The sequence below is a fragment of the Neoarius graeffei genome, chromosome 24 (genome assembly GCF_027579695.1).
Source record: "Neoarius graeffei isolate fNeoGra1 chromosome 24, fNeoGra1.pri, whole genome shotgun sequence".
In the NCBI taxonomy this organism is placed as follows: Eukaryota; Metazoa; Chordata; class Actinopteri; order Siluriformes; family Ariidae; genus Neoarius; species Neoarius graeffei.
In genome coordinates this window covers 46832983-46841519 of record NC_083592.1, presented here as the reverse complement: position 1 = coordinate 46841519, position 8537 = coordinate 46832983, and positions in this window count along the sequence as shown.

Sequence of the window (8537 nt, the reverse complement as noted above, 5' to 3'; positions counted from 1 at the left end):
GGTGGTGTAGTGGTTAGCACTGTTGCCTCACAGCAAGAAGGTCCGGGTTCGAGCCCCGTGGGCCTTTCTGTACGGAGTTTGCATGTTCTCCACGTGGGTTTCCTCCGGGTGCTCCGGTTTCCCCCATAATCCAAAGACATGCAGGTTAGGTTAACTGGTGACTCTAAATTGACCGTAGGTGTGAATGTGAGTGTGAATGGTTGTCTGTGTCTATGTGTCAGCCCTGTGATGACCTGGTGACTTGTCCAGGGTGTACCCCGCCTTTCGCCCGTAGTCAGCTGGGATAGGCTCCAGCTTGCCTGTGACCCTGCACAACAGGATAAAGCAGCTAGAGATAATGAGATGAGAATGAGGCTTTGGTGGTACGATGGTGTAGTGGTTAGCACTGTTGCCTCACAGCAAGAAGGTTCTGGGTTTGAACCTAGCGGCTGGTGTGGGCCTTTCTGTGTCTGCGTGGGTTTCCTCTGGGTGCTCTGGTTTCCCCCACAGTTCAAAGACATGCAGTTAGGTTAATATGGGATGACCTTGGGCTAAGGTGCCCTTGAGCGAGGCACCTAACTCCCGATTGCTCCTCGGGTGCTGTTAGCATGGCTGCCTACTGCTCTGGGTATGTGTGTGTGCTCATGTGTGTGTTCACTGCTGCCTTTTTTCCACCAAAGCAGTTCCAGGGCTGGTTCGGGGCCAGTGCTTAGTTTGGAACCGGGTTTTCTGTTTCCACTGACAAAGAACTGGCTCTGGGGCCAGAAAAACCGGTTCCAGGCTAGCACCAACTCTTTGCTGGGCCAGAGAAAAGAACCGCTTACGTCAGCAGGGCGGAGTTGTTAAGACCAACAACAATAGCAAGACCGTGAAAGGTTGCCATTTTTAAATAAGCGACGAGATATCATGGATGCAGTAAAGCAGCAGTCATCCATTATTGTTGTTGTTGTTGCTGCTTCTTCCCTTCTCCGTGTTGTTGTTGCTTCAATGTTCGCGCCAAGGTTTATGCAAACGCAGCGACGTAACTGACATATTGAGGTATTTCACCTGACGTCACAGGGTCACGTGACGCCCCGGTGTCCGCCATTTTGGACGGCAAGCTAGCTAATGTCAACATCATAGTACCTAGTATGTTGCTGTAGCAACGTTTACGTTCAGTCATTTGGATGACTGTTAAAACCTTTCAGTCTCAAGTTTTTCCTTTACTGTATTTACTAGTTTACTGAGCCAGCCAGCCCCGGAGCGCTAGCTAGCCCCGGCCAGCCCCGGAGCATGCTCAGTAAACTAGTAAATACAGTAAAGGAAAAACTTATAACGGGCCATGTCTCAACAGACTAAGAAGTTATTTCAATGACATTTAATAACATTTTGTTTATCCTGAGGACCGAAAGTAAATGAAAATGTGAACAAATCTTAGCTGTCAGTGAACAATCCTGGTGGAAGCAGGTAAACGTCGTTCTCTAAGCCTGCTAACCTCAATTTTTGCAAATACCTCTCCCTCTGCTCGCCCTGTAAATGCCCTACGTCGCTGGATAGTGAAGGTGTTTTCTGCATCTCGCTCCTTTTTCTTTTATGTTTTTTGTTTGTCGCCTTCCTCGCATTCAAACTGATTCAAGCCATGCCGTCCAAAATGGCAGCATCACATGACTTGGTCACGTGAGTGAAATACCTCAATACGGTGACGTAATGACGTGGCTCCCCTTACCACCCCAAGCTATGGAAAAGCAAACTAGTTCTCAGCTGGCTCGCAAGTTGAACGAGTTGTGAACCAGCACTGGCCCCGAACCAGCCCTGGAACTGATTTGGTGGAAAAGGGGTATGTTTCAGATGGGTTAAATGCAGAGAGGAAATTTCACAAGTGTGTGATGAATAAAGCTGTGCTTTCTTTCTTAAAGGGTGTGAATGACCTATTGTAGTTTTGAAGAATATGTAATTTACCTGCTTTTACCCCACCATAAGATTGGGATAAATGAATCGCTTTGTAGTCTTACCTTGCAAAATGCGTTGGTCTGGCTGGTCAAACATTTGCTTATCCATGGAAATTCATTCTCCCATGCAACCTGGTATTTGCATTTGTATTTTTGCTGTTTGGTATTGGGTTTAGTGGCTATGATGAATGAATGCTTGTAAAAAACGTCAGACAGCCTGGGTGAATCCTACATTATGGAAGTGACTGTTGTTCTGTTCGTTGATTGGTTAAAATCAGTTGACGTCAGCAGTGTTTCTCATACGATTCTGATTGGACATAATCGGGAGTATTTTTAACTTGGCGGTAGGGATTTCCCAAAACCGGGAGATTATCCAGTTTTTAACGAATACGATCGGGAGGCGGAGGGTCAAATCGGGAGCCTCCCGCCGAAATCGGGAGGGTTGGCAAGTATGAGAAAGTAAACAGAAGAACTGAAGTGAAGATATTCAGCACTCAGAAATAAACTTCATATCTTCACACAGCCGTGTCCAAATCCCTGTGTGTCTGTGTGTGTGTGTGTGTGTGTGTGTGAGAGAGAGAGAGAGAGATTTAATTTACAGTACAAAGCTCATGAGAAAGTGAAAGAGAGAAATGAAACCCCATCAGGACAGAATATCTGTGATATGACACCGACTGTAGACATTATTTAACTTTATAGCAAAAAAAAAAAAAACAAAAAAAAAAGTGTTCCTACTTTTCCCATACAGTGGCATGCAAAAGTTTGGGCACCCTTACTGAAAATGTCTGTTACTGTGAATAGTTAAGTGAGCAGACGATGAACTGATCACCAAAAAGCATAAAGGTAAAGATGACGCATTTCTTTTTAGCATTTTCTGCAAGATTTGTGTATTATTTTTGTTTTGTACAATTGGAGAGTGAAAAAAGAAAAGGAACACCATGCGAAAGTTTGGGCACCCCAATACATTTGAGTTCTCAGGTAACTTTTACCAAGGTTCCAGACCTTAATTAGCTTATTGAGCTGTGGCTTGTTCAAATTCTTCGTTAGGAAAGGTCAGATGATGCAGATTTCAAAGCTGTATAAATTCTCTGACTCCTCAAACTTGTCCCTAAAATCAACAGCCATGGGCTCCTCTAAGCAACTCCCTCGCATTCTGAATAATAAAATAATTGATGCTCACAAAGCAGGAGAAGGCTACAAGAACGTAGCAAAGTGTTTTCAGGTAGTTGTTTCCTCAGATTGTAATGTTATTAAGAAATGGCAGTTAACAGAAACAGTGGAGATCAAGGTGAGGTCTGGAAGATAAAGAAAACTTTCTGAAAGAACTGCTCGTTGGATTGCTAGAAAGGCAAATAAAAACCCCTGTTTGACTGCAAAAGACCTTCAGAAAGATTTAGCAGACCCTGGAGTGGTGGTGCACTGTTCTACTATGCAGCGACACCTGAACAAATATGACCTTCATGGGAGAGTCATCAGAAGAAAACCGTTCCTGCATCCGAGCCACAAAATTCAGCGTCTGAAGTTTGCAAATGAACATCTAAATAAGCCTGATGCATTTTGGAAACAAGTCCTGTGAACTGCTGAAATCAAAATAGAACTTTTTGGCCACAATGTGCAAAGGTATGTTTGGAGAAAAAAGGGTGCCAAATTCCAGGAAAAGAACACCTCTCCAACTCTGAAGCATGGGTGTGGATCGATCATGCTTTGGGGTTGTGTTGCAGCCAGCGGCACAGGGCACATCTCATTGGTCGAGGGAAGCATGGATTTGAATAAATACCAGCAAACTCTGGAAGCAAACATCACACCATCTGTAAAAAAGTTGAAGTTAAAAAGAGGATGGGTCCTACAATAAGACGATGATCCAAAACACACCTCAAAATCTACAATGGAATACCTCAAGAGGCCCAAGCTGAAGGTTTTGCCCGGGCCCTCACAGTCCCCTGACCTAAACATCATTGAAAATCTGTGGATAGATCTCAAAAGAGCAGCGCATGCAAGACAGCCCAAGAAACTTGTAGAACTGGAAGCCTTTTGCAAGGACGAATGCGCAAAAATCCCCCAGGTAAGAACTGAAAGATTATTAGCTGGCTACAAAAAGTGTTTACAAGCTGTGATACTTGCCAAAGGGGGTGTTACTAAGTACTGACCATGTCAGGTGCCCAAACTTTTGCTTCAGGTCCTTTTCATTTTTTGGTATTTTACGCCTGTAAATGATGGAAATAAAAATGTAATCTTGTGGAAAATATTAAAGAAATGTCTCGTCTTTACCTTTATGCCTTTTGGTGATCAGTTCATCTTCTGCTCACTTAACTATTCACAGTAGGACATTTTCAGCAAGGGTGCCCAAACTTTTGCATGCCAGTGTGTGTGTATATATATATATATATATATATATATATATAGGCGGCACGGTGGTGTAGTGGTTAGTGCTGTCGCCTCACAGCAAGAAGGTCCGGGTTCGAGCCCCGTGGCCGGCGAGGGCCTTTCTGTGCGGAGTTTGCATGTTCTCCCCGTGTCCGCATGGGTTTCCTCCGGGTGCTCCGGTTTCCCCCACAGTCCAAAGACATGCAGGTTAGGTTAACTGACTTGGCGACTTGTCCAGGGTGTACCCCGCCTTTCGCCCGTAGTCAGCTGGGATAGGCTCCAGCTTGCCTGCGACCCTGTAGAACAGGATAAAGCGGCTAGAGATAATGAGATGATATATATATATATATATATATATGTTTTTTTTTTTAAAGTGAGTTCATAGAAAATGTCCATGTGTAACACCACCCCCATCTGGTGGACACCTGGTGCTCTGGCACTGATACAAAATTACAGCAATATTCTTCTCTTCTTTTCTCCTCTCCTCTCCTCTCCTCTCCTCTCCTCTCCTCTCCTCTCCTCTCCTCTCCTCTCAACCCTCACCCGAGGATATACAATACAGTGGGGTATTCAGGAAATTATAGGTAAAAACCACCAAAAAACCCCCCTCAGAATTTCCGAGATTACAGTTGTACATTTATAATAATAAAAGAAAACCTCTGCTGTTTTCTGAGATGATATAAACAGGCCTTATGGGATCATACAAATTTCAGGGAAAAAAAAGTCACTGCATGAGCAATAAACACTAAATATTAGTCAGAGGAAAGAAGTTCAGGTGAAGTTATAGGGCCAATATGGAATACGATTTAAAACAGAATTATGATAAATTATATTTATGTCTGCATTTAATACTTTGCTCACTGTAATTTCCAGGGGTGCCAATAATAATGGCACATGTGATTTTGTTGAAAGTAATTAATTATTTCTTGATAAGGGATTTTTTTTCTCTGAATAAATTCATTTCAATTAAAGGTTGGATTTTTCTCATTTTTTTCAGTGTGAGATGAAGAGACTCCACCAAAAGGTGGATTTTTCCCCCCAAACCCTTTTTACTAATCTTTACAAGGGGGTGCCAATGAATGAATGCATAAATAAAACCAGTCAATAGAGCCGCTCAAACAATTAATTAAGTCGTCCTCAGATGAGCTTGACAGTGGAGTCTCCAGTCGTCTCGATCCTCAATGCATCCGGCCAATTCCCCAGAACTCTCTACTCCTGCATCTCTCCTCAGCACGTCCAGATATGTTGGGGTGGGACGTCCTCGTGCCCGCCGCCCATGTGTTGGCTCCCATAGCACCAGTCTACTGGCTGGGAGCTCTCGATGTCTATGGCAGTGGCCAGCAAGCTTCATCCTCCTTGACGCCACTTTCTCGCTGAGCTTTGGTAGCCCTCCATACAGCTGCTTGTTGGTGATATGCTGGTTCTGGTCGATGTTTAGCACAGCATGCAGCATCCTGGATGGGTGTTACACCAGAGACTTCTGCATGGAGGGCTTCAGAGTCCAGCTCTCACAGCCGTACAGGAGGACAGATCAACAGTGGCCTGGAAGAAGCTCAGCTTGATGTGTCGGGGGAGTTTGGAGTTCCACACACTGTTCATGCCATTCAGGGCCCTCCACGCCAGTGCCTTTCTCACCGTAAGGTCCTGTTCAGAGGAATTAACCCAGGAGCCCAGGTACTTGAAGTCACCAACTTCTGCCAGTGCACTACCCCCCGCTGTCTCGAGAGGCAGGTGGTCCAGGGGGATGTTGTAGGTGATAACCTCCATCTTTTTGGCATTCAGCCTGAGGGCCACCCTGGCACACTCCGCCTCCACTCTACTCAGGAGCTCCTGTGCCTGCTCCATGCGGTCAGACATCCGACAGATATCATCGGCATAATCCAGGTCTGTCGGGACAACAGCAGGGTTTCTTCTAGACTTCTTAGGTGTAATTGTGAAACCAAGCTCCTGCTCAAACAAATCTTGAAAAATTATGTGAAACGCTCAACTTGGTGAAGAGAAACCACATCCATCAGTACTTTAAGACATGAAGTGTCTTTTTCTTTATTTTTATTAATTAAAACATTGAATGAGTAGGTGTGTCCAAACTTTTGATTGGTACTGAATAATAATAATATACTTATGTAGGGCGGCACAGTGGTGTAGTGGTTAGCGCTGTCGCCTCACAGCAAGAAGGTCCGGGTTCAAGCCCCGTGGCCAGCGAGGGCCTTTCTGTGCGGAGTTTGCATGTTCTCCCCGTGTCTGCGTGGGTTTCCTCCGGGTGCTCCGGTTTCCCCCACAGTCCAAAGACATGCAGGTTAGGTTAACTGGTGACTCTAAATTGACCGTAGGTGTGAATGTGAGTGTGAATGGTTGTCTGTGTCTATGTGTCGGCCCTGTGATGACCTGGCGACTTTCACCCGTAGTCAGCTGGGATAGGCTCCAGCTTACCTGCGACCCTGTAGAACAGGATAAACGGCTACAGATAATGGATGGATGGATATATAATGTATGTATGTCAAGGTAGAGATTGCAATCTGGTAGAGTTGGAGATTCTACCAGTAGAGACTCCGATTGCAATCTCTACTTGTAGAATCTCCAGTCTTAACAGTAGAGGTTGCAATTGGAGTCTAATCCAAAAGATTAGTAGAGTATGTGATTCGAGATCTTAATGGTAAGATTTTCTATCCTCATCTCATTATCTGTAGCCGCTTTATCCTGTTCTACAGGGTCGCAGGCAAGCTGGAGCCTATCCCAGCTGACTATAGGCAAAAGGCGGGGTACACCCTGGACAAGTCGCCAGGTCATCACAGGGCTGACACATAGACACAGACAACCATTCACACTCACATTCACACCTACGCTCAATTTAGAGTCACCAGTTAACCTAACCTGCATGTCTTTGGACTGTGGGGGAAACCGGAGCACCCGGAGGAAACCCACGCGGACACGGGGAGAACATGCAAACTCCACACAGAAAGGCCCTCGCTGGCCACTGGGCTCGAACCCGGACCTTCTTGCTGTGAGGCGACAGCGCTAACCACTACACCACCGTGCCGCCCACTATATATATATATATATATATATATATATATATATATATATATATATATATATATATATATATATATATATATAAAACAATACCAGTCAAATTAAAAAAAAAAAGTTTTGTCAGCTGTCTTTACTTAGTTGTTCAGTTCTTGATATAATAGGGTTTACTACAGTTGTGGAATAGGACTATTTACTGTATTTTTATTGTTTATTATTTACTGTTTGATCTAAAACACATTAAAGTGCATATCCTGGACCAATTTCATTTTTTTTAATATGAAAGTATGTCCCTTTACACACTCATCCAGAAGGGTAATTTTGCACAAGGCCATCTGTCTACAGCAGAAAAAAAAAAAAAAACTCGTCTGGAAAAATCCCAACGGAGTCTGGAGCCAGATTTGTGACGTCACCTGCGGAAGCGCCAGCAGGCTGCGTGAGCTTTGCACGGTTTCAGTGCACAGCCTGTGTAGACCAAGTGCTCCCATTTCTCTCTCATTGTCTGGTCTTTTGGAAAACGATGAGTACTAATCCCATCATAATTGGTGTTGCTACACCCTCCTACGATACATCTGTTAACCATTTTAATAATTACATGATAACGTTGAAGAAATTTGCAGAAAATGTTATTGATTCCTTGGACCAATAGACAGTAGACGAAGCAGTACAAAAGCATCAGTGATCATATTTTTGCAGTGGGTTTTGGGGACTTTCTCTGTATGCAGTCCTCCTTTTCTCACCAATCATGGTTATGATTTTAATAGCCCAAACGTACAATTTTGGTCTTATCTGAGCACAATATAAAATTCCAATTGGATTTCCAATGGTGTGAAAGTTTGTACGTTGTGCTCAGAAAGAGTTTCTATCATGGAGTCCTTGCAGCTGGTTTCTTATAGTTGATTTTGGTTGGTTTCCCAAAGGTGAACGGTTTTACATGTGTCCAAATCCCAACGAAACAGGAATCAACTGTTCAAATGTACTGTATAAGTTGTTTTCAGAAATGTTTGACAGTGAAACATGTATATTTTAGGAACAAAGGGATGGAAATGTTTCTGGTTTTGGATGAATGGGTAACTGAGTTACAGATATGTACAGATACATCTTGTATGTAATGTCATAATACAGATACAGCAGTCACTGTGTTCAGTATTACACATGTACGTCAGAACAATAACAAAAAAACCACTCATACTCAGAGGACAAAAAAATCCTTGTCAAGAGAACTGTTAGACCAAG